We start from the raw sequence: 6,554 nt of genomic DNA, 5'->3' as shown, positions 1-6,554 counted from the left end.
AATCTACACTGACTTAGGCCACTGTATTGATAATAATAATGAAAAAAAAAATTGTTTTGAAAGCGAAGAAAATACTAGCAGTAGTAATGTTATAAATACTGAATTGACTGAACAAGATAAAAGTTATTGTAGCATCGGGAATTATAATAGGGTTACTATTAATAATATAGATATTAACTTAAACATCAATAATCGTGTAAATAATGAGTCCAATATTAAAAGAAAATATATTTGGCACGAAGCCAACGCTCACGAGGTCCTTAAACCTTTACTAAAAAACCCTTCTAGAAACTTACCTTCCTCAGACTCTAAAGGCTCTTTTATTTCAACTATTCAACATTCTTCTAAGCTTTTTTCTAGAGCGAAGCAGGCAAAAAGTTCAAAGAACCGAAAAGCTATACAAAGGAATAGTGAAAGCCTTAACTCTGAAATTCTTTTTGACCCACTTAAAAGTTCTTCACCGTTTAATCCTTGCGATTCTTTTAGTTGTGACGACCCACTTGCACTTTTGTATAACGATTCGCTCTGCTCTTATTTCACTTGTCCTGCTCTTCCTTGTTTCAGTCCTTCTTGTTTAAAAGAGACTTCTTGCTCAAATCCTTCTTGCCTTGTCACAGATGTGTTCGCTCCTGAAAGTCTTTATTGCCAGTTTCTTTCTCGCAACTTAAGCAATAACAACTGCTCTCAGGATCACAATCTTTTTAACATTTTTGAGGGTCAAGATAGTACACTTAATTTTAATTTTTATAAAAATGTTTGTGACTTGAGCAACAAAAGTAAGAACCCTTAAATTTGGTAATATTAGAGTCTACTTTCCTGATATAACCAAGTTAATTTTTATCAAAACTTTTTGCTACTGTAATAGCTGTTGTTACGGCTAATAGGAATTCCTTACATCCATACCAAAAATTATTTTTAAAATATTATAAATGATCTAGCCAATTTTTAGCGGCTCCCCTAAAGTCGGTTTTTAAGTCAGTTAATAAATTGGATATGTTGGTAATTTAATTTTTATTTAATTTATTTGTCTATTTACCTCCTTTTTTTAAACATCATAACTTTGTTGGTAAGGAAATTATCTCTTAAAAATACTAAAGGCAGACAAGTATGAATATCGTTGTTTTTATAGACTTACTCAAGAATTTTGAATATAAAAAAAGACAACCGCATAATTACCTGCTCCCTTCCTTATACTGCTGATTTGTTCATGTACATATTAAGTGAATTATTAAAAGCTAGAATAATTATTAATTTAGTCATATTTCTCAGCAGGGTCGCTTAACTCTAAGTATTTTTTATTAAATTTTTTCCCGTAGATTAAATACTTTACTTACCAAACTTTTTTTACTAAATTCTAAAAAAGGTTTTGTGACTAACCATTTTATCTGTGCACAGGTTTTCTAAAGAGCACCAACATACTTGAGAGGCTCCCTAGAAGTTAAATTTTAAATTTCAGTCGAAGGACTAAAAATTTTTAAGAATGAACAAAAAAAAAAAGAAATAATTGTCTATCCCTTCAACTAGGAGTAATAACGAGGAAGCGTATTAGCGCAGAAAGTTTTAAAATATTACTTAAAATAAGTGGCAATAAATAATTTTAAGAATATAGACAAGTTTACAGAGCTTAAATCCAAGATTACCAAATTAAAGCCGTAAAGGCAACACTGTAGTGATTAAATAGGAAAAATATATATTAAATATTTAATTTCTAGAAAACTATTTAAAATTCGGAGGGAAAAGACAAATCTCATGGTGAGCACGCACTTGCTATTAACAGCTCTCATAAAATGGGCTGTGGCAAGGGTAAATCAGTGTTAGAATGTCTTTGATATATACTTTTGGAGATGCTCAGACTATAAAAGTTGTCATTCCAGAGGTTAAACTATTAAGCAACATATAATTATTATTTTCTTATTTTTTTTTAATAAAGTCCATCTAATTGCTATTAGTCTTCAGACTTATAATAACTAGATATAAATTAGGGTGACTTTGAAGGTTTTTCATGTATAACTTGGCCTTGTGCCTTTGCACTTGCATCTTTGCTGTGGCACAAGCGAAAACTTTTTGAGGCTAAAAAAGTTTTGGAAGTAAAAATGTTTTTATTTTATATATCAGTGTTTTTAATATTTAAGTTGGATAGTATTAACTATAAGAGTAGGTAACTTTTTAGTTTTTACATCTTTCGTATTGCATATTTTGTTTATTTATATAAATATATTCCCTCTATTCTTTTGCTACTAACTAACTACAAGAAATTTTCACTTCGAATCCGTTTTTTTAATTATGGAATAGTTTGTGGAAGATTCTTTACCACCTTTTTGTAAGGGACTGGTACAAGGGTCCTCTTTACTGATAAAACTATATGTGACAAATAACTAAACTTCACTAGGCACATATGTTTGGTAAAAGTGATATATAATAAAAGTAAAGGAGCCATAAATTATTAAAAATTATCGAAGAACTGAATATAAGGGTAAAATACAGGTTCTGCCTTTTTTAAAAAGGAAAAAAAAAGATCAAAAAGTATTCTATAATAAACTTTAACAGAAGTTAACTAATAGTGAATTTACCTGCTGTTATGTAGGTGTTGCTAATGTTTGTAATAATGCTAACTACAGTAATAACCTGAGAGCAGTGATTCCTCAATCGCACTTTTAATTTTATCGCGACTTCGACTTCTTTTTCTACTCTACCTGCTCAGCTTGGCGCAGGAACTTCTCTCCCTGGCATCCTCGCTCATTTTATAGGCTGCCAAGTTGTTCTTTCTGAAACCTCATTCGAGGGGCCTGCAATTCAACAGTGTTATAAGAGTTGTCTAGCTAATAATTTGGGTTTTCTTACTTCCTTTATATATAATTTTTTATATTAACAGTTTATTTATTTTTTAAGCAATTACTTTTCTATTTTAATTTTTTTTTTCAGAGTTACCTATAATTCCTATAAAGTGGGGTTGCTTTGATAACAAATACTTATACAAAAAATTACCTTTATTTGATATCATCTTGGCTTCTGATTGTTTGTATGACAAAAAAGGTAACTATATTTTTATTCAGACTTTCATGTAAGCTATAGAGTCTTAACTATGAAGAAGTGTTATTTTTCTATTCTTTAGATGGTTTAGCTTTATATATTTATTTATCATATTAAATTTGTATAAAGAATTTGAAAATTTTTTCGTTACTGTTTATTACTTTATGCAAGAAAATCCGAATCTTTTCTTGTTAATGACTTATCAGAACCGAAGGTCTCAATTTTTTGTTCTTGCTTTTTGATTGTTATTAACCTACTTTTTATTTTTCTTCGATTTGTTTTTCCCCAATTCTTGTAATAATTTTTTTTGCTTATATTATTTTTAATATATAAAAGATTATATGTTGAAAAGCTTTGTTTTTTTACTATATATAAAGTTTACCTTTTTTTCTATGAAAATTACATTAGTTGTATTATTAATTTTTTTGTAAAATAAATATTTCAAAATTTTTTTTATTTGTCTTGGTTTTATTAAAAATTTTAATGTTTATAAAAAAATAATGCTGATAAATAATTATTATTTGAACGGTTAACTTGTTCATTTATAAAATCTATGTTTTTACTTAAACTATTTTTCACGCAATTCTTACTTTATAAAAATATTGAATCGATGTGTCTTATTGGTACCAAATTTTAGTGCTTTTTTTTTATTTTTTCCATTTCACTTTTTATAACGACAATTTCTATTTTATTAAAATTTAGGATAAATATTAAATATTTTTTGGCGCACTTAATTGTAAAAGTTTTTATACCGACAAAAAAACTAGTTGTTGCGTATGTATTTACCGCTGCGTGTATTTTTACTGATTAGTGTTTACGTATATTACAAGGCCTGTTATATGAACACTTTTATTAATTTTTAAACTGTACTTTGATAATAACCGAATATTCAGTATAAATAACAATTATTTTTGTTGGTTAAATTCTTAGATTCTTTTTAGCTTATTCTGTAGTTTGGTATTATAGACGATAATACATCTTTTTAAATTACTTTTTCCATTATGTCTGTTTTTATAAATAATACGTATAAGCGCAACTATTCTCAATTTCATTAACTGAAGATCGGTTTGAGTAGGTTTTAGAAAACCTTGGAAATATCTTAAAACTCAAAGAGTTTAAATATTATTTATAAAAAAGTTGTAATATTACTTATTTAAAGTTAACTTTTTCCTTCAACCTTCCATCTATTTTAAAATAATATTTACCCCTGAAAATTATTAAAAGTCATAAATTAAATCGCGCTTAATAATAATCCTTTACCTTGAAAAATAATTCTGCTAAGAGTTATAAAGTATAAAATTTCCTATAAGGTTTGAGAGCGCTCGATAACAACAATTACTTTTTTATATAAGCCCGTACTACAGCGTCGTTAATTGTTAAAAAAAATTCTTCTCCTTAAAACCTTTTTACCTTTGAACTGAAGATAATTTAATTTGAAAATGAACTATTTATAAGCCAGCACACGGCACTTTTAATTATTTAAAAAACTTCCTATTTTTTATTGAGCTTTTTTACTTTAACGAAAGTGCATCTAGTAACATTGCTTTTTTATAAGCCCCTCAATTCAGTTTTTATAGTTAAAGAAGTTTTTATCTTTCAACAATGAGCCATACTCTGGTATCATAGCGTATTAAAAAAAGAAATTTCCATGCTTTAAAATTAAGAGATAGTTTTACTTCTAAAATCAGAATAAGCAGGGTATTAAGTTTTAAGTATAGTTTCCACTCAGAAAGTTATAATTGTAGATTCTTTAGAAAATTTTACATTTTCCTGAATTTCTATGTATAAATCGTTAGCAAAAGAAAAGTTGTAAGATTTTGAATTCATTTTTTTAACGCCCTTCAGCGAATAATGGACAAACAAATCATTGTAATTCTGTTTTTTTTAACGAGAGAATAATAAAGAATAGAATTTAATTTTTTCCACGAGATGTGTAAAAAATTAACAAGATACTTTACATTATTATCTACTGAAAGACATGAGTTAATTTTAATATGGTTGTTTTAAAGTGATTTATAATACTTATTTATCTTTGTATTTTAAATTAAAAGTTATTTACTAATAAATAAATTTAATTAATTTTATATTAAACTATAAACCATATCTTTATTAATCACAGTTCGTCTCGATGGGCATATATAGAATATTTAGTAAGCAAATGGGGGCTCACATCTTTTTGCTCTTCAATACTTAACGAGAATTTTCAGTATATTATAATTGATTTTGAAAATAAGCGCTTCCGAAATGAGGCGGCTGGTTCTTATGAAAGCATCTTTTTTTTCCTTGTTGGAAGACATGAAGAATCTCTCAAAACCAAATTAAAACATTTTTGGGAATGCATCGAATCAGATTTTTTTATTGATGAATAACAATTTTTTCGTAATATATTTTAATTATAAAGTAAGAGTACTTGTCAAGTCAAAAGCTACATATTTCCATATAGTTGTACTCAAATTATAAACTTTTAGAGCATACTCTTAAAACGCTATTGCTCTAGATTAACTTATATATATTACAATAAATTGTACCTCCAGACTACCTCTTGTATAATAATTTTTATAATTACGATTCCTGCCAACTTGCCGTGATACTTAAAGAAACTTTTTTCCTCTTAAAAACGTATATTAGGCGAAAGACCACTACCCCCTTATTCTAGTTAAATTTAAGTTGTGTGAATTTTTGATTAAATAACCTTGGCTCGATATAAACTAGTTTATATATTTACTTTGTTACTTAATAAACTTTAACAATGGAATAGTAGTAATGTCAAGGAGGCTACCGATCTTAGCCGGATTGTATCTTTGTTATTACTATAATTGAATTGCTATTCCACTACTGAGAAAAATTTTAGTTCTCTCCGGATTTAAAGGTGTCTCTCTAAATATTGATTTTAGAAAAATGAAATAAAGTAAAGCTAATCCGTAAGATGTAAGTTATGCCCTTTAACTTCCCCCTTCCTTGTCTATTTATTTTAGACTACAGTGAGTCCTGCGCCTTTTGTACAATGCTTAATTCGCTTATCCTCCTGGCCCTTAACTTGAGTTTCTTTACTCTAAGAAAAAGAAAATTCTGTTTGGGGAAACTCTTAAACTTCAAACGGCTTTTTTAATCTCTCTTTATTTTTTTAAGGCCGGCCTTAAGGAAGTTTTTAACGGGTTTATACTTTAGAATTTTAACTTTTAGCCATTCACGTCTATTACTAGCTTTAATGTGAAGGTAAGTAAGAATGAGATTAAAATTCTTTAATTTTGTAAGGGAGCCTAGGGCAATAAGCAAAAATAGTAACTAACAGGTATCCAGACATTGCGTTAAAAGCTAGAAAAGATAAGAATTTGAAAATGCAAGTTTAGCGCAGTGGTAACAGTGACTTCTTAGCGGTAACACCTTGGTGATAGGGTTGATCGTGCAAGTAAATTACTTTTTTTTAAATTACTCTAAGTTACTATTCCGTGCACTTTCCACGTAAATAGTTGTGTAATAAATGCTTTTTCTATAAATCTGAATCCTTAAAATTAGTTTTAAGT

The 6,554-nt window shown here is 27.9% G+C and overlaps 1 long non-coding RNA gene across 1 annotated transcript; it reads left to right on the top strand.

Moving 5' to 3' along the window:
* The first annotated feature begins 1,821 nt into the window (after positions 1-1,821).
* Positions 1,822-2,995, top strand: LOC135121641 (uncharacterized). The gene is made up of 3 exons (XR_010279071.1): positions 1,822-1,876; positions 1,983-2,087; positions 2,923-2,995. It is a non-coding gene; the product is annotated as an uncharacterized LOC135121641 (long non-coding RNA).
* The last annotated feature ends 3,559 nt before the right edge of the window (positions 2,996-6,554 follow it).

The sequence above is a fragment of the Zophobas morio genome, unplaced genomic scaffold (assembly GCF_036711695.1).
Source record: "Zophobas morio isolate AGI-343-1 ecotype UQ-CSIRO unplaced genomic scaffold, CSIRO_AGI_Zmor_V1 ptg000656l, whole genome shotgun sequence".
Taxonomy (NCBI): Eukaryota; Metazoa; Arthropoda; class Insecta; order Coleoptera; family Tenebrionidae; genus Zophobas; species Zophobas morio.
The sequence above is the reverse complement of the archived record's forward strand: the minus strand, read 5'-3'. Positions and strand labels throughout refer to the sequence as shown.